The following is a 16,207-nucleotide window of genomic DNA, read 5'->3' as shown; positions in this document are numbered from 1 at the left end:
GTCAGAACTAGAGATCGCACAGCTATGGCTTCACAGGTCAATCCGATTAGGGAAGCAGGGCATACATAAACTGGTGTCTGTCCGGAAGAACCAGGTGATGTATACCTGGCCTCCAGAGGGAATAAAACAGGAGGATCCAGTGTCAGAGGTGGAGGAAGCTCTTTCAGGGCTGACTCTACTAAGGCAGGCAGGATCAGGGTCTGCTGGGGTCCCCCAACAACCAACAGTGGCTGAGATAAGTATAACTGCACCTGTCTCTTCTGTTAGTGACGTCACTCTTGATGTACCTTCTGTGTCTTCTGTCTCTATGCCTCAGCCTCTGCCTCTACCTCTACCTCTCCCTTCTCCCTGCTTCACCCCAGCTCCTTCTGTTTCCAACTATGAAGCCTACTCAACAACCGATTTGCAGACTATCTGTGAATCAAGGGGAATAGACACCCGGTTAAAAAAACAGGGCGGATTGCATCAAAGCGCTACGAACCACTGATCAGACCCCTGCCCCCCAGCTATACCCTGATCTGAGGGACCTCAAACCTGAAGGTGCAGTAAGCGAGGTGGTTAATCTAAGCCCACCGATGATGCTGGGTCAGCCCTTGCACTCTTCCCGGACCGAGGCCTATCCAGTCAGGGTGCAGCAATTTGAAGGTCCTCCCAATGCACGGGGGGAACGGACTTTAGGGGAACGGGTAGTTTGGCATGTCCCCTTCACCCCGGCAGAGATCCGCACTATTCTGGCTGAGCTCCCGGACTATCGAGTCAATCCGAGAGGATTTGCTCGAATGTTTGGACAAAACCAGTTCAGCTATGGTATGAGCGGGTCAGATTGTGCACAGATCCTACGGGCAAAGGTGGGCATGGAAGTGGCCAGTACAGTGATTGCAGGGTGCTCTATAACCACGCATGAGGAGATGACTTCAGGGGGCAAAGAGTTCTGTGCACAGCTAAAGGCAAAGCTTCCAGAAATGTATGGTGCTACCTCTACTACGGACATGATGAAGCTCACCCAGGGTCCTAATGAGGAAAGCGCCTGCTTCTGGCGCCGTCTCAAGCAGACGGCACTGGATGCAGATCTGGAAGTTGGACCTGATGCTCCAACTGAAGGGGTAAAGGTGACCGCGACGCACATTCTGTTGCGGGCCAAATTTTTGGAAGGCATCGATACTAAAATTCGGGAAAGGCTGGTTCTGGCCCGACCCGAATATAATGAGATGTCTATCCCTGCTATCCTTTCCACTCTTGCAGCAATAGAGAGGGAAATGGATAGAAGAAAACAAGACAAGGCCAAAGTTCTTATGTCCCAGACCCCACACGAAAAACCAAGGGATCTGGGTCACAGGAAGGATAGGCCCCCACCCAGGTGCTTCCAGTGCCACCAAACGGGGCACATGAGGAGGAGCTGTCCCCAATTACCTAAAGGTCGGTGGCAGTTCATTCCTGATGAGTCCTCCGCCCCTATGACCACCATGGTAAGTAACTCCTATGAATTCTCATAGGAAGTTGACAAATCGGTGTCGGCCCAGATCCATCTTTTTCTAGAGGAATTAAAATATCCCCTCCCTTGCCTCACCGACACCAGTGCAGCAAGAACGGTCCTGCGAAAACAGGACATCCAAGGCAAGGTACCCCTCTCAGGGGAAAGCCCTCCTAACCCCTACTAACCTCACTATCAAACGATGCACTATTCTTAACCCAGCTTCTCTTCTTCCTGTGTCGGAAGATGAGAAGGGGGGGGAGGACAGCAATGACAGTGCTGAATTTTGCAACACGACTAACAATACTAACACCTCTTCTGCTAACATGTCTTCTTTGTCCACTACTAATCTCTCTTCCAAAGGACACGACTGCATTTCTTTGGTGGAACTGGAGTCAGCGGCGACACACCCCATATCACCCCGAGAGTAGCGGTAAGGTTGAACGTCTTCCGATACCCAAAAACCTTGGCCTGAGTGTCTCCCCATTGCCCCCTATTCCATCCGGAATGCCCCTCGGCAACCACATGGGCTGTCACCCTACGAGGTGTTGTTTGGGGGACCTCCCAAAACAGGGTTGTACTTTCCTCAACAGTTGTTGTCTTTGCATTCACAGCTTACAGGTTATGTGCAATCTCTGCAACGGGAGCTGCAGAAGATACACCATCGGGTTCGCGAATCGCTCCCCGATCCAAATACAATAACAGGTGTTCTTTCTATTGAGCCAGGTGATTGGGTCGTCCTAAAGAAACATCAAAGAACCGGACTCGAGCCACGGTTCACCGGACCATACCAAGTCCAGCTGACGACACCTACCTCACTCAAGCTCGAGGGACGAGACAACTGGGTGCACGCAAGCCACTGCAAGAAGCTTCTCAGCTACACCAGAGAATGAGGGGTGTCATTTTCCTTTTTCTTTTTGTTTGTATGTCTTACATGTGTGTGAACGGAGGAAAAGATGGCAGATACCCCAACCTTTTATTTAAAATGCACCTACGTTTAGCCAGAACCGCCAACAAAACCAACTGTTGGGTATGCTCTAAGCCCCCACCCAGTCATCACATGTCCGCAATGGCCGCTGTTCATGCCCTATATGACATCCGCGTCGGCATGAAAAAGCAAGGGACCCCTGGTCAGCCCCCACATAGACATTTGTCGGTAGAACTTAATGACACATTTTTAGCAGGTAACATCAGTTTCAGCACCAATATTAGCTCTAGCTCCTGTAGGGCCCTCGTCAGTCCATTATGGGTAACTGGGCAGCTAGGCAGCCCTCAGGTGTGCTTTAACATCAGCTTTGGCACAGGTAACAAGTTTGTTGGGACTACCACCTGCGAGGGAGGTATAACTGTCAATCTGACTAACCAGACTTCCCTTCTGAGTAACCACACTGACCGACCAGACCACGTGTGTTGGAAGGACGGATGTGATGTGCAGACTGAGGGAGCAATCCCCCAGTCTGTGCAACTGTTGCTCAGTGCCAGAGGCCGAACGAGGAACTCCTCCTGTTCTGCTCTGACAGGTCCATACTATTTTCTGTGTGGTTCGGCAGCCTATAGAACATTCCCCCAGAACGCGAAAGGTTTGTGTGCCCTCATAAAGCTAGTCCCCGCATCCTATGTAGTGATGGACCATGAAGAGTTGATGGTCCACAAGAAGGTAAGGATGGCAGGGAGAGTTCGCAGGGAACTGTTCTCTGAGGGCGACCAGGCATGGGCTTGGTTCCCCTCATGGACAGGATGGGGAATAGAACTTATGAAGCGCCTGAACAATTTTTCTGTCATCGTGGATAGTATGTTTAACGAGACCGTAGAGGCTGTCAGAGAAATTGCCCAAGAACAACGGCAGATGGGAATTTTAGTGCTTCAGGAGAAGATGGCCCTTGATTATCTTTTAGCCGCCAAAGGGGGGTTCTGTGAGTTCATCGGAGAGGATTGTTGTACTTGGATAGAAGACACCGATGACAAGGTCCAGGCCCATATGGACAAAGTTAGTGAACTACAGGGAAAAGCTAGAGCTATAGCTAGTGAGGGTTGGAATCCGTTCAAGGGTTTGGGAGGATTGGGAGATTTCCTGTTCTCCATCGGATCTTGGTTGAAGGAAGTGGGAGTGTATATCCTGATGCTTCTCTTTTTCATCTGCCTTTTATATGCCGCGGTGAGATGTTCCTGTTGCCTCATCGACCGTGTAAGCCAAGCTCGGGCAGACGACCACATCTCCATGCCCGCTCCGGGGATCCCACTCCAACCACTGATCGGAGGAAGACCTCACCAACCATCCACCTTCTCTACAGATTACGTCCTGGCTTCCCTCTAATTTAATCTCTCTGAAGACCACATTCTCCAAGACCTTCAAGCAAGCTTCAAGCCTCATCATGGTTTGTGTCTGCGATTTGGAAAACTGTCTGGGTCGAGACCAGCCTTGTGTGGCCCCGTCTGCAGGGGCAATTTGAGAATCTGTTGCTGGATCTCCCCAGACCACCGTGGGATCACAAGCTTTATTCATACCACAAGTCTGTTTGTGGTTTTTGCAAGAGCCTTCCTGTAGTGAAGGTTCCAACGCTCTTGAGGATCATCGCTTCAATCAAGCCTGTTTGCGTCGAGTCTGCGTCGGGTCTTGTTGTTTCAGGTACCCCGTGGAGCTTTATTCTCAGGGACAACTACAGGAACTCTTTGAAGTTTGAGACTACACCCATCAAGCTGAAGAAGATCAAGAAGGGACACGAGGAGAATATGATAAAACAGGAGGGAATGTCATGGAAATTTTGTATTGTTGGTCGAACTTTAAATGTGTCATGTATTCGTGTTATTCATATATGTCTCTCGTGTGGCTTAATTAAAGCTCTGAAGGCTGCAATTGGGCCATGCGCATGTACAATGTATGTATTACAGTACTCAGCTTGGTAGTGGATGAGATGGCAGATCTGCGCTTATAGACCGGCGTGTATACCACCACGGCATTCCATGCGAATGCTGCTGTCAGTAGACCGTGGGCCTGTATCCACATATCAGCAGCATGGTACCACATGGGCTTCATAACGCAATGCGCAAGCGGTGTGAACTCCACGTGTAGGCTTATGCATATCTTACAACCCATTACCAACTTGAAACTGTATCTTGGATGGATGTGTTTTAATAAAGATCGTATCGGGCCCATCCAGGTACAGACTGATATTTTTAGGGAGTGCTTGTGCAGAGAATTTTACATACCAATAGAAGCTAGTAGGACAGGAAATATGACCTCAGATGGCTCATAGGGGGGAAGGGGAGGAAGTCTGCTGACCTCAGAAGGTTCATGGGGGACGACCAGTGATAGATAATAGCAAAGGCTATGCTCCAATTGGAATGTACATCTTCTGTATAGGCAATCCCCATTGCATTGTTCGGTGGGAGGGGTTTGACTTTATTCATGTGGGGGGCATGTGTGTATTTTTAATAAAAACAGAGAGCTGAGCCTAAAGCCGGCCCTTATGTGGATTGCAACCAGCCTTAGAGTGTCGTGTGATCATTCTAGGGTAACGGAGCTCCATCACCTACAAATCAACAGGACCAAAGTATTTGGATGGGCAGGAATCGTGTAGTTTGGCTGCAGTCGTGGTAAGCGAGATTCACACAGCTTTATGGGGGATTTCTGCGCATCCAACTGCGAGTACTCACGGTAAGGAGAAATTCGTTAAAGCGAATTTCCAAGACAGAGGGAACGCCTAGAGGCCCAACTGTGACATCAATCCCCAGAACACCATTTACTAAAATGTTAAATTCATTCATGTACCCATAGTGCTTAATTTGTCCAAGTGGAATATAGCCACATGTGGCTCATATGCCTGGACAAATATATATGTGTCACGGTTTTATTTTTCCTTGCTGGTAGAATAAATGCCTCCCATGCCAGCCAAACTCAGGATCCTTTTGCACAACCAAAATGGTTTGGTGACCAATGTTCCATCCATTAATTGGGATGGACCCAATTACACCTCCTGAAACAAAATCAACCCTTCGATTTTAGATTGTCCATGAAAAAAAAAAAAAAAATATGTCTTTGAAAGCTGCCTTAACTGTTTTTCTCTTTTTTTTTTTTTTTTTTTTTTTACAATGTCTTGGAAGCATGACAGTTGTGTTTTCTACATGTATATTAAATCATGAGAAGCTTTGGGAACGTCAACCCGAGATTATAAAAAAAAAAAAAAAAGTGGCTGTGGGAAATGTTTCCAGTTCTATAGTACTCTTGGGTTTCAGCTGCACGAAAGTTAAAATTTGATTTTTCAGGAATTAAAATTTTCAGAGAAACTTCCTTTCACTATTTTCAAAGCTGATTATGTATTTTCTTTTCCAGTGAAAGTCAAGTCAATTGCAGAAAAAAATTAAACAGTCCAAGAAGAAATACATAAAAGAACAGGCTAAGAGAAAACACATTTTTCTTAGCCAGGGATGGTCAGTGTGACAGCACTGGATTCAGTGCCAAATTCTGCACATATATGTTTATGGGTACAATCTCCAGGAAAAGAATGGACTTTGAAGTAGTGCAGGTAACCCCAACCACTTCATCAGCAGCAATGCAAAAGCAGGGATTTCAAAAATGCTTAACACATTCTGGATGAAAAAAGTTTGAGCAACATTTTATTGGTACTGATAGCTACACAGGTATGTCAATCATCAATTTGATATATTTGGCATTATGAAGAAAAAAAAAAAAAAAAAAAAAAAAAAAAAAAAAGTGCTACAAATTTACAAAACACAAAAAAAAAGCAAAAAAAAAAAATTGGTTACCTTGAATAGGCGCAATTGTTAATTTCTAATGGTGCAGCCAATAGGGGCAAAGTAGCAGTTTTTAAAGAATGCTGGGAATCTTTGCTGCACCACATAACTGATGAGTACAAGTGGAAAGATGGTGATGTTTAATATGCATGTTCCCATAAACCAATACCTGCTGAAAATCAGGATGTTGCATGGCTATCAAAATAATCCTGCTTATGAATCACTTTCAATATTGATGTTTATCCTTACACAGTGAAACACCGATCGGACGGGACCTCTGTACGAGGTCCCGATCATGTGATCACTGATTGGCCAATCAGTGATTACATGCAAAGTAGTAAGCAAGATGGCACTGGTGACATCATTGCTTACTACGTGTGAAATCTGTGAATGATCACAGAGGTCACATGGTACAAGGCTATTCACAACAGCCTTGTACCATGTGACAAGCTGTGACCAATCACAGCTCACTTAGTACTTCTCAATGAGTGCAAGAATGCACACAGAGAGAAAGAGAAATGATTGCTTTTACATCCTATATGGGTGTAAAAGCAATTAGTGTATTACTGCTAGGGTGACCGTATGTAAAAAAAAAAAAAAAAAAAAAATATAAAAAAATAATAAAAATGTAAAAAAAAGTTTAAAAATTTTACTTTTTGAACTAATTTGGATTTTTTTTTTAATAAAAAGATAAATGGAATACATTTTGGACAAGATTTATGAAATGTTTATTTGCAAAATTAAAAACACTTTCTAAATTTTTGGACTTTCATTTACATAGCAAAACAAAAAAATCCCAGCGGTGAATACCACCAAAATAAAGCTTTATCCGTCTCAAAAAAATGGTAAAAAATTAATTTGGGTACAGTGTTGCTTGACCGTGCAATTGTCATTGAAAGTGTGATAGTGCTGAAAGCTGAAAATTGCTAAAAGTGTAAAAGTGTCCGGACAGGAAGTGGTTAAAAACAAACATTCTGGATGAAAAGTTTGAGCAACATTTTATTGGTACCGATAGCTACACAGGTATGTCAATTAATAATCAATTTGATATATTTGGCATTATGTAAAAGAAAAAAAAAAGAAAAAAAAATCTGTTACCTTGGATAGGCGCAGTTGTTAAATCATTTCTAATGGTGCAGCCAATAGGGGCAAAGTAGAAGTTTTTAAAGAATGCTGGGAATCTTTGCTGCACCACATAACTGATGAGTACAAGTGGAAAGATGGTGATGTTTAATATACATGTTCCCATAAACCAATACCTGCTGAAAATCAGGATGTTGCATGGCTATCAAAATAATCCTGCTTATGAATCACTTTCAATATTGATGTTTATCCTTAACTACAGAAAGACAACCCACACTGAATGTACTTTTACCAAACAGGTGTGTAACATCCTCCTAATTAGATAGGGGGAGCTCTAGCTTAGAGGCTGAGTAGCAGCCTGCATGTGATAGCCAGGTGGGTCAAATTCAGGTTAGATCCTTTAACTGTTAATAAGCCTGCTCAGCACCAAGAGATTTGGGATGGAAGATGGCGGGGAAGTGAGGCTCGAGAAAGGAGCTTGGGAGGGGCCAAGATGGAGAGGGGCTCACCTCCAGGCAGAAATTTTGGAAAAAGGAAAGCTTTGGTCTTCACCAGTCCCCCACAGAAAGAACCACCTGTGTGGCATGGAAGGAGTGGCCCAGCTAGAAGGCCTGGTAGCAGTAACTGACCCACCAGCAATACAAGAAAAGTATCAAATGAGTAAACCTGCAACCCCCCCCCCCCCGTCCAGATAGAGAAAGGAGCACTCGGTGGGAAACCAGGATTAGCAACTACTCTGCTTTCTGTTAAAGTGACAGGAACTAGATTCCCTGTTCAGGGATTTACTCAGAACAGCTGGATTAGGGGAATCTGGGGTCGGGGGTACAACAGGAGACACTGGCTAGCTATTCAAGAAGATGATTTTTTTTTCAAAGATTTGTACATAGTTCAGGAAGATTGTCCTCTTACAGTTATAGTTTTTGTACTTTCTGTACACTCCTTACCCTATCCAAGTTCAATTCCCCTAATAAAATCACAAAACAAGCTCAAGGATTGGTTACTGTCTCCTGGATGCATGTTAATGTGAAAATGCGTGTTGCCTGGCTGTGCAGGACTATAGGTGGACCCAAACTTCAGCGCCTCTTAAGGGGGTAGGTGCTACAAGTGCATTGGAGATGAACCACAGCATAATGCTAAAATATTGACAGAAAGGAATATACTACTGTTAAGATTCAATGGAGGGCAGGACAAAACTAGCTGCATTGTATCAATACAAATCTCATAAGAAATCCAGCAATATTAAAAAAAAAAAAAAAAAAAAAAAAAAAAAAAAAAAAAAAATGAAAGTGGTGAAATTGTAGTAACAAAATGAAAATAAATGCTGGAATTTCCAAGAGGGAGAAAAAATGGATTGTAAGAAACGTATATCAGACATTATTAAGCTCCCTTTATATGAGCATTAGGCATACAGATAGAATTAACTTAGTCAAATGGGCTTTGAGAACATTTACAGATTTTACACATTAAAAACAGAAGAAACTTATTTTGCAATTATTGGAGTTTGGCATGCAGAGAAATTACTTTTGGTATGGGGGGGGGGGGGGGGGGGGGAGGGGAGTTTTTTGCTCAGAAAAAAAAAAGGGAGTTGCTATGGGAGCAAAGTTCTTCCCCAGTTTGGCGTATATCTACGTCCAAATGGGAGCAAGAGGTTATTTTTAGTCATGAATGGGAGGCGATTGGATGCTTTGGAGGAGGTTCATTGATGATATTCTGGTGATATGGGAGGGCAGTATGGAAGCACTTGAGTTTTTTGTCCTCAGATAGCAATGAATATGGATTGGAGTTTAAGAATATTGACACCCTTTCGGTCGATTGAATTTACATAGTTTTAGTATGCAAAACTCCTTCATAGCAAAAACTGTCAGGAAAGGGGTCACCGCTTGTGGTGCTGTGGCTCACCTGCTCTATGGGCTGCAGTACCGGGACTTACCAGCAAGTGCCTTTCAGCAACCAGGATTTCACCATCACTTGAGGCTGATTGCAGGAGGTGTACTTAAACAGTAATCAGGCCTGTAATCTATGCCTTGGTGTTTGTTTCCCATCAGCCTGTGTTATCCTGTTTCCCTGAACCTGTTATCTGATCCGTGTCCTGTCTTCCTCCCTGTGCCCCATGCTTGATCTCCCTTGTATGGCCCCGGCTAGCCATGACTACGCTTTTATTTCTGTACAAGTATATATAATCGGGTGAAGGTTTTGGTTTTTGTGCTCGCACTGTGTGTTTTGTATACTGGTGTATCTCGCAATAAATTAGATTATCTGCATCACTCCTGAAGCGTGATATTCCCTGTGTCAGTCCACACATCTCTGGTCATATCCGGATTACTGACAAACTCATTTTAAGTCTCCTGACCAAAAAACGGATATATTCCGAAGTTCAGTTTCCAAGCTTAAGGACTACACAAGAGAGGCGATGCAGAGGCGGTGAAGAGAAAAGGATCTGGGAAGGTGATAAAGATATGATCATTAGGTGCACTCTTAATCAGCCTCATTGATCATGGAGCTCCGGGTCTGCTATCCTTCCCAAGTGATGACCTCCACCTCGAAGAACTGAACAAGCCAGTCAAATATATGTATGACAACAAGGACGTACAAAAAAAAGATTGTTCAATACATCGAGACCTGTGAATTTGGCTCCATGAAAATCTACCCAACGTTGAAGTTTATGCTGCCATAGCAGCCAACCCTCATGAGTCCTCTTACACTGAGAAGCAAGACCGATACCTCGGTGATCCTTACAGAGTCACCTGGATGGAAGACTACACAGTTTTACTGGTCAAGGCACACACTAATACCAGTCATGTGATGCAGTATTGGAACTGGACCATTTCAAGAGGAAGGCGAGCCAGTTCCAGGGTAGCGCTAAATCAGTGGCTTCTTGCAAAACCCTGGAGCCGGTACACAATATGGACCTTATCCCTGGCCCAGCAGAGCCCATGGCCATCCTAAGAAGAAATTCCTGGCCATCAAAAATTAATTTGATTTTAATTCTAGTGATTCTATTTTTGTTTCTTATCCCTTATAATTATTCCTGTAATTGTTTTACATAAAAGATATGCCTAGCTACACTTAATGCTGGTTGTCACACACAGTAGACGCGATAGATTGCCAACTTGCAGAGGACTCCACACAGAGATTTACTATTAAAAGCGTCTGAAAAGAAAGCGCCCACGGCAGACAGCTAACTTGTGTCCTGCACATGCTCATTTATATCCGTGCATACATTCTGGAGAAGCATCTAGTTCTTGACTGTCATGTATTCCTTTAAAAAAACGACTTACCCATTTTTTTTTTTTTTTTTTAAATATAGTATTTAAAATTAAGTCCCAATACTTATGAAAGCAAATTTCAATGTGAACATGTTTCTGATGTTTCTGTTGTGTTAGACATGCTTCTAGCACATCTGCTTTCTTAGATGGATTCCTATATTGTGCCTAGTTCGTAAATTCGCTTTTGCGTCTACTTGTTAGATGCTCTCTTTAGTAAGTGTCTGCCATCTAAAAGTAGATGGACTCTAATGAAAAGTAGACATTAGCCCACGGAAATGTACCTAGGTGCCGTCTAGATACATTAGTAAATCAGGGCCTCAGCATCCAATCACCTCACCTTTCATGATGTCACAATATATATTTTCTCTCTCTCATGCAGATCAACTATGTTTAACATAACCTAAAAGGTGAGCTAAAGGCTGATATCCAATTAAAAAAAGGAGGTTATTTGCAAAAATCAACCACTCAGTTGGGCTCCCACTGGTAAATACATAAATCCTGCATTTTACAATCCCTATTTGTGGGTCTCATGTGACATGAATTCACTTTGTCTATCCTTCACCAATTTGGCCTTAAGGCATTACAATATTTCCCATTATTAGACCCCAAACAAGCTACCGTCATCATAGAAGTTACACAAGTCTGCTTAATCCATAATTATTTTAGTTATAATGGTGAATTCTATATACAAAACCAAGGCACAGCTAAGGGAACCAATTTTGCTCCCTTGTATGCAAACTGGGCATTGGGCCTCTGGAAAGAAAAACTATATATGGAAAAAACAGCTTGGCTGCAAATTTCTTTTGGGAGATATATAGATGACATTCTTGTCATCTGGGATGGTGCAGCTACATTAATAAACCTATTTGTGGAACATTGCAACAGCAACCCTCATGACCTTTGCTTCACATATGTTTCTGACCCCAATAGTTTGGCCTTTCTAGATCAATCTTGAAGTTAGTCACAATACTGGGGTAATACAGGCCAGAAACTTCAAAGCCCACAGTGGGCATTCCTATATACACTATGACAGCTTCCATTTCCCCAAATGGATTAACATCCCTAAAAAGGGACAGTTCTGTTGTACATTGAACAAAGCATAACACACACACAAACACACGTTTTCAGATGAGGGTTAGCCAACTGAATCAAAAGAAAAAGCCTACAATTGATATTTAAACCTGAAAAGAAAACAAATACCAAGAACAGGGACCATTCATCTTGTTTCTTTACCACATTTCACAATCACCATGTTAAGATGGAAAGGGTACTATCTAAGCATTGGAATATCCTACTAGAAGTTCTACACCTTAAGACCCCACGCCCTAATAAAACAAAGTCACCTACCAGAGGGCTCCAAACCTTAAAAACAAAAAAAAAAAAAAAAAGAAAAGTCCACAGTAAACTTCCTCCCACTGTGTCCAACTCTCAGTCCACTTGCCTTATCCCCCTTACCGGCATGTATCAATACCGTAAGGCTCTGTGCAAGACCTGTTCCTTTGTCACCCATGGACAGAAGAATTTACTATAAAAATGGTAAGACCGCCAAATTTGACAATTTCTATAATTGCTTCTGATTTTATCTAGTATACTGCCTATCTTGCCCATGCGCTAAATTTTATGTGGGCCGAACCATACGCTATGGACGGCTAATAGAGGGGAAAGACAAGACAACCAGTGCTCCCGTACACTTTGCAGAATATCACCACAAATCAACCATCGGATGTCAAGTCTGGGTGTTAGATCACATCCCCAAAACATTGCCAGAGGCTGAGCGATTCCATAGGTTGTGTGTCAGAAACTTTGGATTTACTCCCTGCATACTCTCTCACCAAGAGGTTTGAATGAAGAATTGGAAATTTCCACCATCATGTAGTTTGATACATATTTCAACTTACTATACATAAATTTATTTTTTCCATTTACATGAAAATTGAATTTAGAAATTTCTGGAAAAATATGGGGGTGGCTGGTCCAATTGGGGTGACTTTTTTCCTCGACATACCAGTGAGTATATTAGGATTAGCATGATACAGTTTTATTATATCTTATGTTTTTATATTATATTAGTTGTCTCACCTCTATTAAAGCTTAGGAAGTGTCCTGATTTTATATATGCTCAGAGTCTTGTAACTTATCTCACAGCATATGCATTTATTTTTGGGTTGTACAATTTACACCTTCTATGATGGTTGTTGCCATGGCTTAGCCCATTTTTATTGTTTATGTAATTTGCACAATTTATACAATTTATCATGGTTTATTTGCACTGCTCTTTTAATCCTTTATTATGAAGTATATTGCATATAGTCCCTGTCCCTTTAAGAATGGCAGCCTTCAACTGACTTCACATCTTGTGTAAATAGCCGAAAATATTCCTCCTCCGTCAGCTTGACAAAGGAGCGTGCCTGTGACGAGACCTACAGTACACATGCTCGTGAAACGCATAACGACACTCTGATGTCATTACACCAATGTGAGCTCCAGCCCTCACTTCCGGGCACCACCATCTTGCCAAATCAGCCTGGAATAGTGATAGGGAGGACCTGGTTACTACACATTGTGATGACAGGACCTTCACACTGAGGCGGTTTATCCCCGATGGACTAGATGCCATATTTCACCTGCTTTCCTGCAAGTGGTTAATTGTGTACAATAAATGTTTGTTTCATCTACACTTAGATGCGCTCTTTGGTTTATTGTAGTTGAAGCTGCATGATTTCCAAGTATAATATAGATCACTTTAGAGAACTCAATGTCCTTACACTGAAGGGGGTCAGTTAAAGAACCAATATAAACTTTTTTCATAGATATGGCGGCTATGGCCAACAACCAAGCCTCCTTCACCCATGTCAAGGCTCACTTTTTGTTCCTACATTTCTAGTCATACAGGTGTCACGGAGGCTGGTTTAGGACATTTGGGGGAGGACCAACACCATCAGGTGTGGAGCCAGGATCCCCGCTGGTGAGTATATAGGATTTCTGATTAAACATTAACTTGTGGTTTTTCACCCCCTCCCCTCCTAGCTCATACACAGTTCATTTTCAGTCTTTTTTTCATATGAATCCCCATCAACTGTTCGAAATTCGGTCCAGATTCCCAACATGCAGGAGAAGACACTTTCAGCTATGGTCCGAAATGCATGTCATTGCAGACACTCTAATGATGCGAAAAACGAATGATCCAACTATCAACATGAATGTTACTTTGCTTTTCACCTCATCTGTGGCCTGCTTAAAGCGCATCTTCCCTGCATCAAAGCACCACAATTAAAAACACAACCCAATTCATTTTTAATACTCAATATCTATCCAGGCCTCCATTTTTATTTTATTTTGTTGAGATGTCACAATCTGATCTCATTGCTGTGATAACACCCAGAGTGCAGACCGCTGCAGGGGAGCAGGGTCCTGTTACTAAATGTAAGATGCTTCCAGTAACAATAATCCTCAGCCTTACTGTCCTAGCCACATCCATGCCCATGGATGACCCAGCGGTTGGATAGAAGCAGGGGGTGGTCCTGGTGGCTTGCTGCAATGGCTCCTACAACTACAGACATCAGTGCCAAGCTTATCAAATCAAGTAGATCATGGTGATGATGTATGATGATATTGCAGATAATGAAGAGAATCCAGCCAAGGGAATCATTAAAAATGGGCCCAACAGTATACATGTGTATGTTAGAGTTCTTAAGGTCTACACAAAAGAGGCGATGCAGAGGCGGTGAAGGAAAAAAAAAAAAAAGGATCTGGAAAGGTGATAAAGATATGGTCGTTAGGTCCACTCTTAATCAGCCTCATTGATCATGGAGCTCCGGATCTGCTATCCTTTCCAAGTGATGACCTCCACATCGAAGAACTGAACAAGCCAGTCAAATATATGTACGATAACAAGATGTACAAAAAGATTGTTCAATACATAGAGACCTGTGAATCTGGCTCTATGAAAATCATCTACCCAACATTGAAGTTTATGCTACCATAGCCGCCAACCCTCATGAGTCCTCTTACACTGAGAAGCAAGACTGATACCTCGGTGATCTTTAGTGTCAGCTGGATGGAAGACTACAGTTTTACTGGTCAAGGCACACACTAATACCAGTCATGTGATGCAGTATTGGAACTGGACCATTTCAAGATGAAGGCGAACCAGTTCCAGGGTAGCGCTAAAATCAGTGGCTTCTTGCAAAACCTTGGAGCCGGTACACAATATGGACCTTATCCCTGGCCCAGCAGAGCCCATGGCCACCCTAAAGAAGAGGTTCCTGGCCATTAACAATTTGATTTTAATTCTAGTGATTCTATTTTTGTTTCTTATCCCTTATAATTATTTCTGTAATTGTTTTACATAAAAGATATGCCTAGCTACACTTCGTGCTGGTTGTCACACACAGTAGACACGATCGATTGCAGACGACTCCACACAGCGTTACTATTAAAACAGCATCTGAAAAGAAAGCGCCCACGGCAGACAGCTAACTGGTGTCCTGCACATGCGCATTTATATCCGTGCATACATGCTGGAGAAGCATCTAGTTCTTGACTGTCATGTAATCCTTTAAAAAGCTATTTACCCATTTAATTTTTTTTGAAATGTAATATTTGTTTAAAATTAAGTCCCAATACTTGTGAAAGCAAATTTCAATGTGAACATGTTTCTGCAGTGATTTTTCATTGTGTTAGACGTGCTTCTAGCACATCTGCTTGCTTAGATGGATTCCTGTATTGTGCCTAGTTCGTAAATTCGCTTTCACGTCTACTTTTTAGACGCTTTCTTTAGTAAAATGTCTTTGCCGTCTAAAAGTAGACGGACTCTAATGAAAAGCAGACATTAGCCCACGGAAATGTACCTAGGCGCTGTCTAGATACATTAGTAAATCAGGGCCTCAGCATCCAATCACCTCACCTTTCATTATGTCACAATATATATTCTCTCTCTCATGCAGATCAACTATGTTTAACACAACCAAAAAGGTGAGCTAAAAAGGCTGCTATCCAATTAAAAAGGAGGTTATTTGCAAAATTACCCACTCAGTTGGGCTCCCACTGGTAAATACATAAATCCTGCATTTTACAATCCCTATTTGTGGGTCTCACTTGACATGAATTCACTTTGTCTATCCATCACTAATTTGGCCTTAAGGCATTACAATATTTCCCATTATTAGACCCCAGACAAGCTACTGTCATCATAGAAGTTACACAAGTCTGCTTAATCCATAATTATTTTAGTTATAATGGTGAATTCTGTATACAAACCCAAGGCACAGCTATGGGAGCCAATTTTGCTCCCTTGTATGCAAACTGGGCAATGGGCCTCTGGAAAGAAAAACTATATATGGAAAAACAGCTTTGCTGCAAATTTTTTTTTGAGAGATCGATGACATTCCTATCATATGGGATGGCACAGCTACATTAATAAACCTATTTGTGGAACATTGCAACAGCAACCCTAGTGACCTTTGCTTCACATATGTTTCTGACCCCAATAGTTTGGCCTTCCTAGATCAATCTTGAAGTTAGTCACAATACTGGGGTAATACAGGCCAGAAACTTCAAAGCCCACAGTGGGCAATTCCTATATACACTATGACAGCTGCCATTTCCCCAAATGGATTTACATACTAAAAAAAAA

At 42.5% G+C, this 16,207-nt stretch overlaps 2 pseudogenes; one reads left to right on the top strand and one right to left on the bottom strand.

Moving 5' to 3' along the window:
- The window catches only part of LOC149443936 (legumain-like), a 348,726-nt pseudogene that overhangs the window by 92,732 nt on the left and 239,787 nt on the right, over positions 1 to 16,207 (bottom strand).
- Positions 13,917 to 14,714, top strand: LOC149443943 (legumain pseudogene; annotated as a pseudogene).

The sequence above is a fragment of the Staurois parvus genome, unplaced genomic scaffold (assembly GCF_062004578.1).
Source record: "Staurois parvus isolate SC_StPar_1 unplaced genomic scaffold, SC_StPar_1.0 ptg000822l, whole genome shotgun sequence".
Taxonomy (NCBI): Eukaryota; Metazoa; Chordata; class Amphibia; order Anura; family Ranidae; genus Staurois; species Staurois parvus.
This window is presented reverse-complemented; position numbering and strand designations above follow the sequence as displayed.